The sequence below is a fragment of the Ranitomeya imitator genome, chromosome 4 (genome assembly GCF_032444005.1).
Source record: "Ranitomeya imitator isolate aRanImi1 chromosome 4, aRanImi1.pri, whole genome shotgun sequence".
NCBI classification, from domain to species: Eukaryota; Metazoa; Chordata; class Amphibia; order Anura; family Dendrobatidae; genus Ranitomeya; species Ranitomeya imitator.
This window is the reverse complement of record NC_091285.1, coordinates 173,094,819-173,114,407: the sequence shown is the minus strand read 5'-3', so window position 1 is coordinate 173,114,407 and position 19,589 is coordinate 173,094,819. Positions and strand designations below refer to the sequence as shown.

Here is a 19,589-nt window from a genome sequence, read left to right as displayed (position 1 = left end):
ACTGTAGTTTTAAATCTTGGTTGTGGCAAAGTATGGAGAAAAAGCGAGACCTAGAGTAAACTACTGAGGAAAGAAACTAAGTGGAAAATGCTTCAAATTGTTTAGAAAATATCCTAATGACTTTGTAACACAACCCCTTGTATACAGTGGGTATGGAAAGTATTCAGACCCCTTTCAATTTTTCACTCTTTGTTTCATTGCAGCCATTTGGTAAATTCAAAAAAGTTCATTTTTTTTTCTCATTAATGTACACTCTGCACCCCATCTTGACTGAAAAAAACAAATGTAGTAATTTTTGCAAATTTATTAAAAAAGAAAAACTGAAATATCACATGGTCATAAGTATTGAGACCCTTTGCTCAGTATTGAGTAGAAGAACCCTTTTGAGCTAGTACAGCCATGAGTCTTCTTGGGAATGATGGATTTGGGGATCCTCTGCCATTCTTCCTTGCAGATCCTTTTCAGTTCTGTCAGGTTGGATGGTGAACGTTGGTGGACAGCCGTTTTCAAGTCTCTCCAGAGATGCTCAATTGGGTTTAGGTCAGGGCTCTGTCTGGGCCAGTCAAGAATGGTCACAGAGTTGTTCTGAAGCCACTCCTTTGTTATTTTAGCTGTGTGCTTAGGGTCATTGTCTTGTTAGAAGGTGAACCTTTGGCAAAGTTTGAGGTCCAGAGCACTCTGGAAGAGGTTTTCATCCAGGATATCTCTGCACTTGGACTCATTCATGTTTCCTTCAATGGCAACCAGTTGTCCTGTCCCTGCAGCTGAAAACACCCCCATAGCATGATGTTGCCACCACCATGTTTCACTGTTGGGATTGTATTGGGCAGGTGATGAGCAGTGCCTCGTTTTGTCCACACATACCGTTTAGAATTATCACCAAAAAGGTCTATCTTCGTCTCATTAGACCAGAGAATCTTATTTCTCATAGTCTGTGGGGCCTTCATGTGTTTTTTAGCAAAATCTATGTGGCCTTTCATATGTATTGAGGAGAGGCTTCCGTCGGGCCACTCTGCCATAAAGGCCCGACTGGTAGAGGGCTGCAGTGATAAGTTCCACAAAGTCAACTTCTCCCATCTCCCTGCTTCATCTCTGGAGCTCAGCCATAGTAAGCGTGAGCGGAGTGTCATGCTACTGTGCTCAGAGCCTCTCGCACAGAGAATCGGAGCACAGCTGCGGAGAAATTAATTTCTCCATCTCCTCCATTGCCGGGTTCAATGTATATCGCACAGCATTCGGATGATATCCGAGTGACGTATGTATAATATGCAGGTATGATACGGCCGAGAAAAAACGGTGATGTGAGCTGCCCCATAGATTAACAGCGGTCCGATTGCTATGCGATGTATTATCGCATAGCACTCGTCCGTACTCCTTGCTAGTGTGACTCCGGCCTTACCAAGTTACCATTCAGTAGCTTATTTTTGAATGGTGGTCTTCCTCATTGAACTGTGGAACATCCGGTCTTGGTAAACTTGCGACAATGGTTACATGCGGCCAGCATGGGTGTAGCGCCCTCACCGCACTAGTCCACAAACCCAGCCAGGACCTCCACTTGCAGGAGACGAGTGCCTTGCCGGCTACCACTCCGAGCCACGTTACATTGCAAACTGCTATGAAGAGGTCTCAAGATGGTGATTTTTCTGAGTAGCCCTGCACAGAAGAATTGATCAGGATGCACATATATTAGGTGGGGAGGCGATAAGTGCGAGTTAGGGATTGTTCACATGACTGTATTTTCGGTCCGAGAACTGTTCGTGAAAAAAATATTATATAAGGACTGCATACTGTTGACAAGTGAGAAAGAATAGTCCCACTTTTCTGGATGAAACTCTGAATGATTTTTCATACGCTCGTGTGAACCGACCATTGGTGAGAGGCAATAGTGTGGTGGTTATGCTAGATGCAAGAATACTTATTGGGGTAAAATAGGCCCTCTTGGATCTAAGTATCCTGCTTATAAAGGCTGACTTTGTTTTGCACTGTGAAATCTCATACTTTTCACCTTCCGTGGGGCACTTTCCCATAGATACCGGGCAGGTAACACAGGCACATGTCCTGCTAGCTTTGTGCTAATGGTGTGAAACCAGAGATCAGTGAAGTTGGCAGCTAAATGCAACATTTTCCTTTGGCGCCTGAGACTCCGGGAGGAAATGGTGCTTTGTGTTACATCCTGGACAAATGTTTACCTACCCTCTCTAACTTGTCATTATACTTTATGTTTTACTGAGTTTAATACATTTCTATGCAAGAAAATATTTTAACAAACCGTGAAGAATTTGTTGTAAAGAAAAAGTTCTATAGATAACAGTCAATGCTGGCAGTGTAGATCCTGCAAAGCCTGAAATTTGAGATGCCGGCTACAAACCTGGAATGCTGATGGTACCTCTATAGAGAAAGACTTGAAAAAAAACAAGTTCTCTACTGTAATTATTCAATAAGCCGCTGGTTTGACTCAGAATATTTAAAGGGCTTTGTCTGGCTACAAGTCTGCAATCACTCTATGTGACTACAGACTCGTGAATCCTCACATTGTGTGCACTGCACGCTGCGACCATTCTCTGTGCGATTTGCACACTTCCAGCCACATTCCGACTAGACTGTGTCCGGCCTCACTCAATACTCTTGCATTGAGTGAGCCGGCGCCCATCTCATGGGCACGTGACCGCATTTATACAAATCTCATATGCCAACACCAAAGAATGGTCACAGCGCGCAATGCACACAATGAGAGGATTCACAAGTCTGCAGTCACATAAAGTGACTGCAGACTTGTAGCCTAAGGCTGGACAATTGGATTTTCCCATTTGGGGCATTTATGCATATGGCTAGGAGGTAGAATGTTTGAAATAATATTGCATTGACGTTATTTAAGAAACACTCCCATAAAACCTTTTATTCCCTAAACCTGTGTAAATGTATATGTAATGTAGTGTAAGTGCATTAATATACTCTCCAATCACCATCTTCACTGGTTTCCAGCGCCACTCTGCTCCTCTTCATGGATCACATTTGGGTTTATGTGTGATCCAAAAGTCTCTTTTAAAATGTAAGCCTACAGAGTCTCTTCTGAAACTCCATAGCCTTCCATTGTGAGATCGACTTCTGGCTCACACACAGACCCCAGTGTGAGGTCGGAATAGCATTCACGTGACTGGAGTGGCACTGAAAGCGGGGAAAGAGGGAGATTGGTAAGTATGTTCTGGCACTTACACTACATTACATTTGTACATGTTTAGGGCATAGAAAGTCTCATGGGAGTGCTTCTGTAATGTGCAGCTTCTGGAGACATTTGAGCAAATTTTCAAACTAAAAGGTGGGACCTGCATCAAAAATGAGGTCCCAGCACCTGTTCTCATAGAATGTAGTAGCACAACAGTCACTGTTATGACCGACAAGGTAAAGTCCAGCGGACGACACAACTTAAACCTACAACGGGATGGAATGGGGTGAGGAAGGCCTTAACCGTAGGGAATGGGGGATGGGGACACCACCTGAACTCCAACCTGAGCCTGTCCCTAATTCCCCCTAATGCCTTAAGCGGGTCCTTCCCCCCACCGCCGTCACGTGCCTAGTCCCTGATTGTCAACTCACTAATCCCTGGCTAGTGAACTGGCTGGCAAGGACGCTAGCCTCAACACTGCAGATAATAAACAACACAAGGAGAGTGACAAAACACAAGACAGACAGATAGAGGGGAAATTATGTTTAACAACTGTCTCTGCTGCAAAGCACCACACAGCAGAGGGTAAGGCACCAGGACTACGAACTCCACAAAAACAGCAGAATTGCTGCTGGAACAGAAAGCTCTTTACTCCAGGCTTGGTCAACATAGAATACTCTATCATTGACAGTCAGCTGATGGGTCATGTGACTTTTTAAATGATGTTGGAAGTGCTTACCACCCACATAAGCTGACAAGCTACAAAACAAATGCCAGCAATGGAGACTGACATTAACCCTTGCTGGCCCAAAAGGAAAAAGCTATATTTAATCTAAAAATGAATGTTGACAGTGACTCTTTCTATTAATTTCTATTAGAGCAAATAAAATTTCAGATAATACAAGATTTGCAATTTTTTTGTCCCCATGGCAAAAAATGGAAAAAGCAACCATTGAGCATCCACGTCCCCATTCTGTGAGGGCATGCGCCCACTCATGAGATACATGCAAACATGAGAGCCACATTTAAAGGCATTTTATGCATATCTTATAGATGTGCCCAAAATGTCTGAGAGCAGTGGCCAGACATGCACAGTTGCGTCAGTATTGTTTATGCTGAGGTTAGCTGGGATCTTGAGTGGGCTAGCACCTGAGCCTGCCCACCTCTTTCCTGAACATTCATTTCCATAGAACCGCTGCTGGACAATGGACATGGATCAGTTCTATACACCACTCCCTCTCATCTTGCTGCTCACCTTCCCAAGTCTACTGCAGTCTGTTGCCAACACCCAACCTGGTCAGTCAGCTGAGTCTTCCAAACCTATGTGATGGCTTGGTGTTCTCCCCCTCATCTGTTCTCTTCACAAACCCCCAGTGTCCATGAGCTACTAAGCTTTTGTGAGTAGAGTTGGTGTAAAGTGATTTGCAGGACCTGGTACATAGGATACATCAGTCTGTGGTCACTGGACGGGCACCATGAGTACCGCCTCTTACCTCCCAGCATACGTGGCTCTTCTTTTGATTAGCGGGCCTGGTACAATGTCATTATTGGCGTACATGTGATATTGTACCAAGCTGGCTAACCAAAAGAAGATCTGCAAGTGCCATGAGGTCGTAGGCAGTTCTCAGGGCTTCTGTCCAGCAACCACAGGTTCCTGGCAAGGACAGGGTATTTGTGAGAGCTCCTACAGTGCTCCTACCCACCCTGTCAGGGATCGGCAGCTCCTGAGCCCCTAACAGAGCTTTTACATTTGATACAGGAGGGATTATGACAACAACGATTACCATAGTGGACTGTCACAATCCTAGCATTTCCGATGCTGCAGAAGCAGACATTTCAGCATCAACAGCAGCATTGTAAGCATTGTAGGGCACATACAGTTGTGGCCAAAAGTATTGACACCTCTGCAATTCTGTCAGATAATACTCAGTTTCTTCCTGAAAATAATTGCAAAAATTCTTTGGTATTATTATCTTCATTTAATTTGTCTTAAATGAAAAAACACAAGAAGAATTGTCCTAAAGCCAAATTGGATATAATTCCACACCAAACATAAAAAAAGGGGTGGACAAAAGTATTGGCACTGTTCAAAAAATCATGTGATGCTTCTCTAATTTGTGTAATTAACAGCACCTGTAACTTACCTGTGGCACCTAACAGGTGTTGGCAGTAACTAAATAGGGGGTATGGCTCAGTGGTAGAGCATTTGACTGCAGATCAAGAGGTCCTTGGTTCAACTCCGAGTGGGGGATTTATTATGACGGAATATAGGCTGAACTGGATGGACAAATGTCTTTTTTCGGCCTTACTAACTATGTTACTAAATCACACTTGCAGCCAGTTGACATGGATTAAAGTTGACTCAACCTCTGTCCTGTGTCCTTGTGTGTACCACATTGAGCATGGAGAAAAGAAAGAAGACCAAAGAACTGAGGACTTGAGAAACCAAATTGTGAGGAAGCATGAGCAATCTCAAGGCTACAAGTCCATCTCCAAAGACCTGAACGTTCCTGTGTCTACAGTGCTCAGTGTCATCAAGAAGTTTAAAGCCCATGGCACTGTGGCTAACATCCCTAGATGTGGACGGAAAAGAAAAATTGACAAGAGATTTCAATGCAAGATTGTGCGGATGTTGGATAAAGAACCTCGACTAACATCCAAACAAGTTCAAGCTGCCCTGCAGTCCAAGGGTACAACAGTGTCAACCCGTACTATCCGTCGGCGTCTGAATGAAAAGGGACTGTATGGTAGGAGACCCAGGAAGACCCCACTTCTTACCCCGAGACATAAAAAAGCCAGGCTGGAGTTTGCCAAAACTTACCTGAAAAAGCCTAAAACGTTTTGGAAGAATGTTCTTTGCTCAGATGAGACAAAAGTAGAGCTTTTTGGGCAAAGGCATCAACATAGAGTTTACAGGAGAAAAAAGAGGCATTCAAAGAAAAGAACACGGTCCCTACAGTCAAACAAGGTCGGAGGTTCCCTGATGTTTTGGGGTTGCTTTGCTGCCTCTGGCACTGGACTGCTTGACTGTGTGCATGGCATTATGAAGTCTGAAGACTACCAACAAATTTTGCAGCATAATGTAGGCCCAGTGTGAGACAGCTGGGTCTCCCTCAGAGGTCATGGGTCTTCCAGCAGGACAATGACCCAAAACACACTTCAAAAAGCACTAGAAAATGGTTTGAGAGAAAGCACTGGAGACTTGTAAGGTGGCCAGCAATGAGTCCAGACCTGAATCCCATAGAACACCTGGGGAGAAATCTAAAAATGGCAGTTTGGAGAAGGCACCCTTCAAATATCAGGGACCTGGAGCAGTTTGCCAAAGAAGAATGGTCTAAAATTCCAGCAAAGCATTGTTAGAAACTCATTGATGGTGACCGGAAGCGGTTGGTCGCAGTTATTTTGGCTAAAGGTTGTGCAACCAAGTATTAGGCTCGGGGTGCCAATTCTTTTGTCTGGCCCATTTTTGGAGTTTTGTGTGAAATGGTCAATGTTTTGCTTTTTGCTTCATTCTCTTTTGTATTTTTGCATTAAGACAAATTAAATGAAGATAATAATACCAAAGAATTTGTGATTGCAATCATTTTCAGGAAGAAACTGAGTATTATCTGACAGGATTGCAGGGGTGTCAATACTTTTGGCCACAACTGTAGTACAGGCTAGAAGAGTGACGATGCTCCTGGCCTGCACTGTCAATCAAAGAGAAGCACCCGCCTCCATCCATCTGGAAGTGACTGGGGAGTGCTGCACAGCTGAAGAAGATGCGTGGACAAACCCTCTAAGATCTCAGGCATTTGGTTAGGATGTGGATTTGTTTTCTATGGAACCATAATAAGGTTCATATTGTATGCCACTACTGCCCAATTTTGTACCAAGATATACAGAGGTTGTGTACAGACATTTCAAAAACTATATGCTTTGCGTTCCTTCAGTAATTTATCATTAATGATATTTCTCATGAATATGTACAGTATGATTATCAATAAGAGACAGCCCTGAGGTTCCTGGTTCACATTGATAAATGGGGCTCACTTACGGGACTACACTAAAGCAATTAGCTCCAAAGGCTCCCATACATTGGACTAATGTCGGCTGAACCCCAATGTGTAGGGGTAAATATGTCTGACTGCCGATCGTACTGTCTTCCAGAGATAAGATGCCATGAGACATGTCATAGGGAACACAGGAACGTCGAATAAGCACTCGTGTGTACGGGAGAACTGGCTAAAATGGCGGCAGACAGCCATCCAATGTGTATGGTGGGCTTTAGGATTGATGTTTTGGTTGCTGGTTATTGTATGGACACAATGGCTAGGCCCGCACAATAAACTTGGCATATTGGTGCTTCGGGTCCTTGATTTCCTATGACGTGAGGCGATTACAAATGTTTTTATGTAACACCTGTGGACATTTGACTTTATTATCCCATAATTGCTCTGTATATTAGATCACCTTCTCTCTTCGTATGCCAGGAAAATCAAATCAATAAGGTGGTGATAAACCGAAGATAAATGACTGACTCAGCAGGGTTATTATGTGCAAACAACTGATAACCTATGTTTTCATGTGATGGCTCCTTTCAGGTGGAGATAAAGGTGGGAGCAGCCAGTTTATTTCTTCTGACCGCAAGTAATCTTAGATGGAGGATGAGTCTGGAAGACAGGCTTATGAAACTTGTGTTCTACCTATTTTTTTTAAAGGGGTTGTTCAGTACTTATATACATGGCCTTTCCTTAGGATAGATCATCAATATCAGATTGGTGAGGGTGCGACAACTGACACTCCTGGCAATGACACCCTGACACCCCTGGTGCTGGTTGGATATATGTCATCAGTTGCAGAGTGGAACAGCACAGCTCCATCAACTGTGTAGTGGTGGCAGCGGGAGCGGATGTGCAGTCCCGGCTGTGGCCACTAGGCTGTTGATGGAGCTGTGTGGTGCATCTCTGAACTGATCACTTCCCAGTGCCACCACCACCAACTGATAGGTGGTAATGCCGGGGGTCGCAACCCCACCGATCTGATATTGATGACCTATCCTAAGAAAAAGCCATCAGTAAAAAAGCGATGGACAATACCTCTAAGAAATATGGCTGGAACATAGAGCTAAACAAGCACTCTTTACCCTTACTGCCTCATGGATTGTAAGCTCTGCAACATCCGGTGGCTGTGAAGGGATGTGATATCAGTTACATGACCGTTCACAAACACGGAGGGTTACATGTGAATCTGGCTGCTGTGATGAGCAGTGCTGTCAGTAAAGTTATCTAAGATCACAGCCCATGAACTTCAATAACCAGAGGTGTATCTATGGTTTCTGGCACCCGGGGCAAGAATTCATTTTGGCGCAGCTCCCCCCCCCCCCCACCCCCCCCACCGAGGACATATGCTATTTTCACACTTAGTCATGTACCGACGAGCTCCTCTCCCTAATACTCTCAATGATCTGTGAAAAACTGAGAGAAGCAGAAGAGAAGCTCGTTGTCACAGGACCATAAGTGTGAAAGTCACATATGAGTGAAGTGTCCATGTGACAACTACTGGAACCTGCAGAGCTGAATCCTGACATTGCAGCTTCTGAATTCTCACAACTAATGTATTGCACACTTTTTGAATTCTCCCTTGCCTGTGGACAATCATGTATGTGATTTGTATACCTCTGGCCACATTCCGACTAGACGTGCCCGGCCTCGCTCAGTTCATTTTCATTGAGTGAAGCCACACATGTCTAGTCAGCACGTGACCACATGTATCTAAATCACCAGCATGAGAGAATCCTGACAGCGTGCAGGGCGCACTGTGAGAATTCAGAAGTCTGCAGTCACAAAGAATGACTGCAGAATCATCACAAACCTGGACATCCCCTTTAATGCTCCTAACATAAATAAAAACATGAGAGTTAGTTAGCATCACAGATAACATTTACATCCAGGTACTTTATAGATGACGTTGTCTCGAGTCGTTCGCCTTCTTTTCTTCATCTTGTCCAGACCCCATGATGAGTTTTCTCATCCACAGCCGTCTCTGCAGACTTCCATTTTCTCTGCTCTTTTGCAGAAAATTTCCACATGATGCTCTTAAAGATACAAGTGTCATTAAAATGCTCCTGAATAAAAAATTGCCCCTCACTATATTGTCTGCACAAAATATGACCCCCACACTGTGTCCCTCTTATGGTACATGCTCTTCACACTGACCTCTCCTTTCCATACCGGCCCCCTCTTTACACTGTCCTCATACTGTGTCCCCCCTATAGGGCCCAGTATTTATACTGTACTCTCATCACACTCCCCCTCCTTGGTATACTGTCCCCTCCTGGCTGTGCCCTAATACTGTCCCTCCATGCTACACCCCCACTATTCAGTTTCTATTCTGTGCCCACTCACTTTTGTCCCCCTATACTGTCTCCTCACACTATTCCCCTCCCTCCTCATACTGTCTCCTCTCACATCCCCCTGTTCACCATACTGTCTCCTCATATATTTACCCCCTCACTTTCTATACTACCTGCTCACCTAACTCTCCATACTGTGTCTGCACACATCCCATCACCCTCACTCCCCGTACTCTGTCCACATACATTTTTCACATCGCTCCTCATACTGTGCCCTCATTCTCCCATATTGTTTCCTCATACATGCCCCCCATTCCCTCATACTGTTTCCTCATACATGCCCCCCATTCCCCCGTACTGTTTCCTCATACATGCCCCCCATTCCATGTACTGTTTCCTCATACATGCCCCCAATTCCCCATACTGTTTCCTCATACGTACCCCCAATTCTCCCATATTGTTTCCTCATACATGCCCCCAATTCCCCAATACTGTTTCCTCATACGTACCCCCAATTCTCCCATATTGTTTCCTCATACATGCCCCCCATTCCCCTGTACTGTTTCCTCATATATGCCCTTATCTCCCCTTTTGCTCTTCATTTTGTGTCCTCAAATCTCCCCCACACATTAAATCCCCCATCCCCACTCTAAATCTCACCCTACACATAAAAATTCCCCCATCCCCAAATTCTCCCCACGCATAATAAATCCCCCTATCCCCACTCAAATTGTCCACACACATATTATTGTCCTCTATCACACCCCATCATTGCTCTCTTCACCACCTCCATCATTGCCTTCTGCACCACACCCCTCATTGCCCATTTCACCACCTCCAGCATTTCCTCCCCCAATCCCACCATTGCCCTTTCCACCACATCCATCGTTTCCTCCTCCCCCACCATCCCAATCCTTGCCCATTCCACCACTTCCATCATTTCCTCCTCCACCATCCCCATCATTGCTCTCTCCCCATCAGCCCCAACATTGCCCTCTCCTCCCCCACCATCCCCATCATTGCCCTCTCCTCTCCCACCATCCCCATCATTGCCCTCTCCTCCCCCTACACACACACCATTTACTTCTCTGCACATTCCCCTGCAGCGCGCCACACACACACCCCTCTCCTTGCGCTCTGCCGCGGCATCTCCATCGCCTTCCTCTGACACAGGCAGCCGCTGAATTATGAAGTCATCCAATGGTGCGTCTGTGTGAGAGGAAGCACGGGCAGGAAGCAGGAAGAAAGATCGCTGCAGCTCCGCTGCTATTTTCTCTTGTAGGCAGTGGAGCTGCAGGGATTTCTGCCTGCCCGCCACAGCCACCCTGCACGGGCACCCCTCCACCTCCGCACATGATGGAAGCCGGCGCTCTGCAGCTTCTCTGTGCCGGCTGTCAGCTTGACAGAGAACAGCTGACTCCCAGACCGGGGGCCGCAGAATGCAGCTGTCGGGGAAGACACTGGGGACCGCCACATTAGGTGGCCCGACTGCGCCCCCCTGCTGGCTGCGCCCGGGGCACGTGCCCCGGCTGCCCTCCCCCCTAGATATGCCACTGGCAATAACCTTACATATATCACCGTTCATCACAGCAGAAGGATTCACACGCTATTCTGTGTGTTCCAGTGGACATGGTGAGAGGTCACGTTACTGATGTCACTGCTCATCACAGCCTCAGGATGTAGCAAAATCAGGTATCGTCGTGAGATGTCCATATTATAAATTTACAGTAGATCCCTTTGGATTATTTTATTTTTTATAGTAATAAATTGGTAAAAGAGGGTAATTGTCGGGGAGTGCTTTTTACAATTAAGGGTATGTGCACACGTATTTTTTTGGGCTGCGGATTTTTCCACAGCGGATTTCACAAATCTGCAGGTAAAAGGCACTGCGATTTACCTGCGGATTTATTGCGGCTTTTATCCGGATTTTGTGCGGATTCCACCTGAGGTTTTACACCTGCGTATTCCTATTATGGAGCAGGTGTAAACCGCTGCGGAATCCGCACAAAGAATTGACATACTGCGGAATGTAATCCGCAGCGTTTCCGCGCATTTTTTTCCGCAGCATGGACACTGCGGTTTGCGTTTTCCATACGTTTACATTGTACTGTAAACGCATGGAAAGCTGCTGCGGACCCGCAGCTGCTGATCCGCTGCGGATCCGCAGCAAAATCCGCAACGTGTGCACATAGCCTAAAGGATTTTTCTGTTTGTTTATTTCTTTTAACTATTGGGCTAGTAATGGGGGTGTCCAACAGACAGACTGAGAGGGGGCCAATGTCCATGGCCCCTTCCTAGCCTATTAATATCAGCCCGCAGCTGTCTGCTTAGCCTTTGCTGGTTATTAAAAATAGGGGGGACTACACATATTTTTTGGGTCCCCCTTTTTAATAACCAGTAAAGGCTACACTGACAGCTGTGAACTGATATTACTAGGCTGGGAAGATCCATAGATATTGTTCCCGTCTCAGAATGATAACACAAGCTCACAGCTGTCTGCATTCCCTTAGTTGTTTTTTAAAAAAGGTGGATATTTGCCATTTTTTATTAGTTATTTAATAGGATTAATAAGGGTAAACATAAACAACCTTTAGTGTCTTATGAAAGGAAATAAAGGGTGCTAGTTTATCATATGCAAGGAGCTTGTGACATTAAATATCTACAGGAGATCTATCCTATTCTATCTATCAATCTATACCTTTATATTAGATTGTTTTATTAGTTTGTAAACTGTCACAACTCTGTTGTTGGGTGACCTGGGACTCCTGTCCCTAACGCTATGGGGCATGCTAGCTCGCTCTGTTCCCCAGGTTACTTCTGAAGGTGAAGATGCCGGGGCCAAGTACCTAGCCATATTTCCTGAATCTACCCTCTGTCTTTACACTTCCCCGAATCACGGAATATGGGAAAAGCAGTGCACCGTAGTACACCAACCAGATGAACAAGGTAACATGAACAGGGGAAATGGAAAATACCAAACATACAAATATACACTCACATATAACAGAGGAATGCACCGGGGAGTGGAGGATGGGGTTAAACCAAAGTTGGAGAAGGGGATAATCACACTCACAAAACTAAGTAACAGTCACAGATAAATCCACAAAACGCCTCCTCCAATAACCACCAGATACTATACTCCCAGCCATGCAGCATAACCTAGCTCTGTGTCACTGGTGTGTCAGACAGACATTCTGAGTCCGGCTGTAGAAGGTCATTGCGCTTGGCTCTGCAAGCACATTTGTGATCTTTGCATCTCTGTTGTGGAGTGATGTTCTTCTCCCCCTGGGGCCTAGCGGTGACCCTCACCTGCTGCTGCTGATTGACACACCATTGCTGGATGTTTAAATACCTTTATTCTCTTCAGTAAGATGCTGGTGATAGTTCTAGTTTCCTCTGTCCTGGTTGGAATTGCTAGTAGTCGACTAGTGTATTCTTGGAGTTCTCTTCAAGTATTGTTGGCGTGACCTTTCTTGTGTCTTTAGTAGAAGTGGGGGCTGACTAGCGTCACCCTGTCCCTCCCCATCCAGGGCTTATCACTAGGAACAGTCAGGGATTAGGCTCCTGCTCGACAATAGGTGCTGAACCTATTTAGGGACGTTAGGGGAGCCAGGGTGTTGACAGATCTGCCTAGAGGCCTCCCTTCCCTAGTGTTTGGGATTCCCCACCCTCTTCCCGTTGTTGTGCAACTAGTTGCTTCTTCACCCAGCGTGACACTCTGACATTGTGTGTTACCCAGGGCCCAGATTATATTGGGAATACCAGTGGTTAACTATGCTCAGCTGAGAGCTCTAGCTCCCAGAGCTCTCAGCAGAGCAAATTAACCCCTGCACTGCCAAAAGAAATGTACACCGTTTAATCAGAACGTGAAGTGTTTCCATTCAGTGCAGGAGTAGGAGCAATCAGACGCTGTGGTCTTCTGGCTGCTCTCTACCGCAGTAACCCCATGATACTAGCTTTAAATGACATAATTACTCTATGTAAAGGCTGATGTTAAAAACGCATGTCATACGGATGCTACTTAAGAAAAATCGCATTGTACTCGTATAACAGTTGCATGATTCTTGTCTTACTTTTCACGATAAACATCAGAGCGATATTTTTTACGCAAATGAGTGTGAGCCCATAGGATGACAGTAATACGTAGAAATCAACAAATCTGACACTTGTAAATTCACCTTAGGCCGGGTTCACACATCTGAAATTCCCAGTTCGAGTATGGACAACGATGTCCAGACTGGCTGCGGGTCTCCTCACACAAGTTTAAAGGGAAAGTGTCATGTCCCCAAACTCTATTATCCTGCAGATATAGAGTTAATCTGCAGGTCATTATTTCAATACTGTTGAGCTGCCTCAATAATAGTAGGGCTACTGGGAGAAAACTAACTTTATTCCTTCTGGCAGTCTCCAACTTTCAGTAATGGGGATGTGCACGAAGCGGCTACAATCACTGCTACAGTTTAATAGGGATGTGCACGAAGCGGCTACAATCACTGCTACAGTTTAATAGGGATGTGCACGAAGCGGCTACAATCACTGCTACAGTTTAATAGCATATGGGAACATCACAGATTCCCTTTAACAGCGTCACTAGCTGAGGAGTTCTATTTCAGAGACGCACTGCTGGCCTGGACTATGTGGTGGTACTCAGACTGAAAGAAAGCCCGACACACTGAAACATAAGTTCAATTAAAGGGGTTTTCCACTTTCAGGAAAGTGGACCCAAAAAGCTGTAATAACCTAGAATAATAAACTGAGCAGGCACTTAGCCTTCTTGGGTCCAGTATCGCCTCCTCGCTGCTGGGTTCTGATTGGCTGCAGTAGTGAAGCAAGCTGTCGCTATGTCACCACTGCAGCCAAACCTCTTAGGCCTCTTTCACATTTCCGTCGGTACGGGGCCGTCGCAAACCGTTGGACGTTGTGCAAATAGTGCACAACGTGGGCAGCGGATGCAGTTTTCAGACGCATCCGCTGCCCGTGAGTTCAGGCTGCGCATGCACGGTTGGAAATGGCAGTTCCGATGGACGAAAAAACGTTACATTGAACGTTTTTTCGTCACGACGGGCCACAAAATCACGACGCATCCATTGCACGACGGATGCGACATGTGGCCATATGTCGCTAATGCAAGTCTATGGAGAAAAAAAAAAAATCGCATCCTGCGGGCAACTTTGCAGGATGCGTTTTTCTCCTAAACGACTTATTGCGACGTTGGCCAAACGACGGAAGTGTGAAAGAGGCCTTAGACCCGAGCAGCGTCGGTGCTGGATCCAAGAGGATGAATACTTGCTTTGCTATTTTAAATATTTTGCAGTGTTTACTTTCCACTTTCCTTAAAGGGAAGGTGCCATAAAAAAAAAAAATTTTTTCAGAAATTGTAAAAATGTAAAGAATTAATGATTACATTTTCTTAAAAAATATTATCATTTGTTTATAATTTAGTAAAATATGAAAAATAATTTGAAAAGTTTTGGAATTTCCACTTTTCAACACTAGGGGGAGCAGCTGCTGAAATTTCAGAAAAACCTAGTGTACAAATAGCTCACATTACAGCACTGCAGTAATTCTGGGCGGAGTCTGCTAACGTGTGTGTGATGTCTCCTCTCCTCCCCTTCTGGGTGTTTGCTAAGGGATTAGAGAGGATGATATTCAGGAACCCAGTGAGCAGCCATTTTGTTGGTGACTGCAGAGTATGGCTGCCGTCACACTATCAGTATTTGGTCAGTATTTTACCTCAGTATTTGTAAGCCAAAACCAGGAGTGGAACAAATAGAGGAAAAGTATAATAGAAACATATGCACCACTTCTGTATTTATCACCCACTCCTGGATTTGGCTTACAAATACTGAGGTAAAATACTGACCAAATACTGAGCGTGGACGGCAAACCTTAGGCTACTTTCACACTAGCGATTTTGGCTGTACGGTGCAATGCGTCATTCAGGAGAAAAAACGCATCCTGCAAAGTTGTCTGCAGGATGCGTTTTTCCCCATAGACTAACATTACCGACGCATGTAACGTTTGTGCGTCGAGTCCACCATTTTCGACCGCGCATGCACGGCCGAAACTCCGCCCCCTCATGCCCAGACCTTACAATGGGGCAACGGAAGCGTCGCAAGACTGCTTCCGCTGCCCACGTCGGGCATTTCTTTCACAGCATGCGTCAGTACGACGCACTGTGAAAGGCCCGTACCGACGCTAGTGTGAAAGCAACCTTATACTGACAAGTAGACAGTCACCGAGGATGGCAGGCAGCAAGGATTCTGGGAGATATGTGGTGGAGGGAGCAGGGTGACAGCAGCACAGAGTATTTCAGGAGAGCAGTGTGCTGGTCTATGGGGGCCCCCTGTTTGGTGCGCGGAGCAGCCAGGGATTGTACATAGAGCGCTGTCTTTTATACACCTGGATGGACCGTCTGCTCCACAGAAATCCAGGAAACATTTCTGCGGATTGATGGCCTGGTCTGATCCAGACTTTGCATGCAGACCCCATTCCCCTCCTCAGATCCTGTCTTCTCCATCCTGTCCTGGCGATGTGTGAAAGCGAGGCGACAGGCACAGTCTGGGGTGACGCTGGGAAGGAAATGTAGCCATATAGTAACAATAAAAATGAGACCCCTCTCTTCAGCTGCCTCACCAGCCTTCCCCTGACTACACCTAACTGGAGGTCATGCTGCCCCCTCTATTACCCCAGACCCGCGTGCAGGTGCTCAGCCAGAACCACCCTAAAATGGGTCCGCTTTCTGAATATAATACTGACATACAGATCACACATAATACCGCCATGTAGATCACACATAAAACCACCATATAATTCTCACATAATACTGCCACATAGATAGATCACACATAATCCCACAATACAGTTCTCATATAATCCCGTCATATAGTTCTTATATTATTGCACCATACTGATCAAACATAATACAACCATACATATTACATATAATACTGTCATATAGATCACACATAATGCCATCATACAGGTCACACATAATAATTAGCGGCATCAAGTGTGGTCTATATGGCAGCATTATGTAAAAAATATACATTATATGGTGGCATCATGTTTGATCTATATGGCAGCAGTATGCAAAAAATATATATATGGCAACATTACGTTCCGTCCATATTACAGTATTATGTAATAGATATATCTGGCGGCATTATGTATGACCTATATGGCAGTATTATGTAATAAATATATATGGCGGTATATTTATTATGTAAAGGCAGGAAAGTTGTGAGCTATGCCCTTCTGTGACCCCCACAATTATTATTATTATTTTTTTTTTTTTTGGGGGGGGGGGCAATTAGACCTTATGCTATTGTCGCCCTATGATTTGTATGTACGCCCCTGGTGACGATCCTCACAGCTTGTCCTGAAAGACAGCAGGCTTGGGGTGTCGGTGAGATTGAGGTGGGTTTCAGGGAGCAGGAGATGGGTGTCAGGGGGCATGGGGTGGGTCAGTGAGCTTAGGGTGGGTGTCAGGGCTCAGTCTCAGTCTTTCCTCTTCTGCTCCCTGGATCACTAGTCTCAGACCACCTGCCCTCTGCTCTGCACTGTATAGTAGGACGATCAGGCAGGAGACCTGAGGAGCTGCAGGACTACAACACTTAGGAGCTCAGTCCTGGCATGCTGGGACTTGTAGTGACACAGCAGCTAGAGCTTGCTGAGTGTCATCACCCCCTGGGTCTGCTTCCTTGTGCCAACCATAGCCCAAATGTTAGAACACTATTACTGTGCCAACCATAGCCCACCTCTTTACACTGTGCAGACCTCCCACCTGATCCATAGGTGAAGCCCCCAGGCTGCTGCCTGCCTGCACAGATCCCCCTGCACCATGCACAGCTGCAGGCAGGGAAGGGTTAACCATTACAGGCCAGCCTGGGTGCCGCCCCTTGTAACCAGGAGGGATCCCCTGCTGCAGAGAATCGCTCTATTTTTTGAATCATGGGGCTTCAGACTCCAGGCTGCAATCTACAGGGACAGTCACTGTGTGGGGTGATGAAGTGTTACCACAGATCAGTGCTGCACACATAACGCTCCATGTACAGGGAGACACACTGCTGCTGCTGGGGGATTTCCTGCCCCTGGACTGAGGGAGGAAGCTTTCAGCAACACAGGGCAGGTCGGCAGTGATCGCAGCCTGTACTGTAATAAGTACAGGCTGTGATCACTGCTAATGCTGCAGATACTTACCCCAAACCCTCGCTCCCAGCAGCTTCTCCTCAACATCTTCTGTCCTCGCAGCCCACAGCAAACAAAATGGCCGCGATCTCCTCTCACAGCTGTGACGTAGCAGCCCAGTGGGCGTGTCCAGGTCACAGCTGAGAGGCAGGAGAAGCGGCCTCAATGTAAGAGATGCGGTCGGGGTCCGACTGTTGGCTCCTATGTCCATGTGTGCCGTTAGGCTACGTTCACATTGGCGTTCCGCCAATGTGCGTCGCTGTTGCGTCGGCGACGCAGCGGCGACGCGCCCCTATGTTTAACATAGGGGACGCGTGCGTTTTTTGGGTGGCGTTTTTCGACACTTGCGTCGTTTTCGACGCTAGCGTCGGACGCAAGAAAATGCAACAAGTTGCATTTTCTGTGCGTCCGATTTTGGTCAAAAAACAACGCACGCGTCGCAAAACACGCGCGTTTTTGCGTGCGTTTGCGCGCGTTTTTGCGTGCGTTGCATCGCCGACGCAGGGCGGCGCAACGCTAGTGTGAACGTAGCCTAAGTGAGGAGTGCAAGTGTCGTTCCCAGACACACACACCCCCACTAGTCAAAATGGCAGCCCCCAGTGGCACACACAAATGTCAATAAATAAAAAACTATTAAAGTAGTTAATTTAATTTTGTATTAAAAATAATTGATTGTATAATCAATAATTATTAATACAAAAATTAAAATCACGGCACCTTCCCTTTAAAGTGTAAGTCTCCTACAGGGTTCATTACTTAGACAACAATTAAAAAAAGAATTGAAATTCATTTTTTTGGAAAGTACTGTTAAAAAAACTGATAAATGCATTGCCTTGTGTGCCCTCTTACTATGCCATCTTGGCCAATAAAGCTGGCAGAGTGGGTGCACTTAGGAGGCAGCGGAGGCTCAGCGCTGGTGTATTACAGGGCGGCTAATGCACTCTCAGCAGCTCAGTACATAACACATGAATGCACGTGCTGACAGGCTCTCAGTGGACCATAGAGAGACCACAGGTACTTGTCACCGTTTGTTTTCCCTGGGCAAGACAGAAAATCAACACTAGACAAACAGGAGAGTGTGTGTAAAATAGCGGACCCTACTGGCTGCCCGCTATATAAGTGTAAGGTTCTGGTACGCGGGATGCAGTAACGAGCAGGAGGCAGAGCAAGAGTTAACAGGTTTTTTATATAAAGTTATCACAGCAGTAAATACTCCACGCTGGGAGTAAGGGGTGAGAGTATCTAGAAACACAAAGTGTTAATGGTAATAGAGTAGTAACAGAGGGTCAAATAACGAGTTAACTTATCAGTCTCTGGTTCCTGGACAGTGGAGTCTGTAAAATCCCACGATGGCGCCGCAGGTGAAGCGAGAAGTCTCTGTGCCGGTCTCGAAGGAAAGTGAAGCACTGTCTCTGCATGGTGGCGAAGTGTCCTGGTCTTTCAACATGTGGTCCTATGGTCCTGGTACGAGGTGCTGACCGAAGGGAGGTCTGAAGCACCGCGAATGGTGTACAAAGTCCGGGAGCGGAGGCCACAGACTCGCTACTACAATCAACGTGCACCGTAGGATCAGTATTGTGTAGCGTGCCGGCAGTTGTCAGAGGGTAGTGGTGAAATGGTCTCTGGAGGTACAGTCTGTATAAGCGAAGAATGGAAGCGTGTAACGCGGGCCTGCCTGTTGGCGGCAGTCAGTGGAGAGGGAGTCAACCTTCTCTTTTTGCACATGCTGGGTCCTCGCCAAAAGCCCTATTCTCCCGTGCTCAGTCTCTCTTATATCAGACCCCCCCAACAGTCAGGTGCAAAGGCCTGCTCCGGTCAGAAAGTCCTTCTCCAGCAACAATGGTGACAGTCCCGGCCAGGACACAAGAGAGACTAGTAGCCTGATCCATCTTCCTACATAAT

The 19,589-nt window shown here is 46.1% G+C and overlaps 1 long non-coding RNA gene across 1 annotated transcript in view; it reads right to left on the bottom strand.

The window, feature by feature from the left end:
• LOC138674003 (uncharacterized) overlaps window positions 1-16,057 on the bottom strand; it is a 28,974-nt gene extending 12,917 nt beyond the window's left edge. The window contains exon 1 of the long non-coding RNA XR_011320420.1: window positions 15,900-16,057. This is a non-coding gene — a long non-coding RNA (uncharacterized lncRNA). The remainder of the gene's footprint in view (window positions 1-15,899) is intronic.
• Between the last annotated feature and the right edge of the window lie 3,532 nt (window positions 16,058-19,589).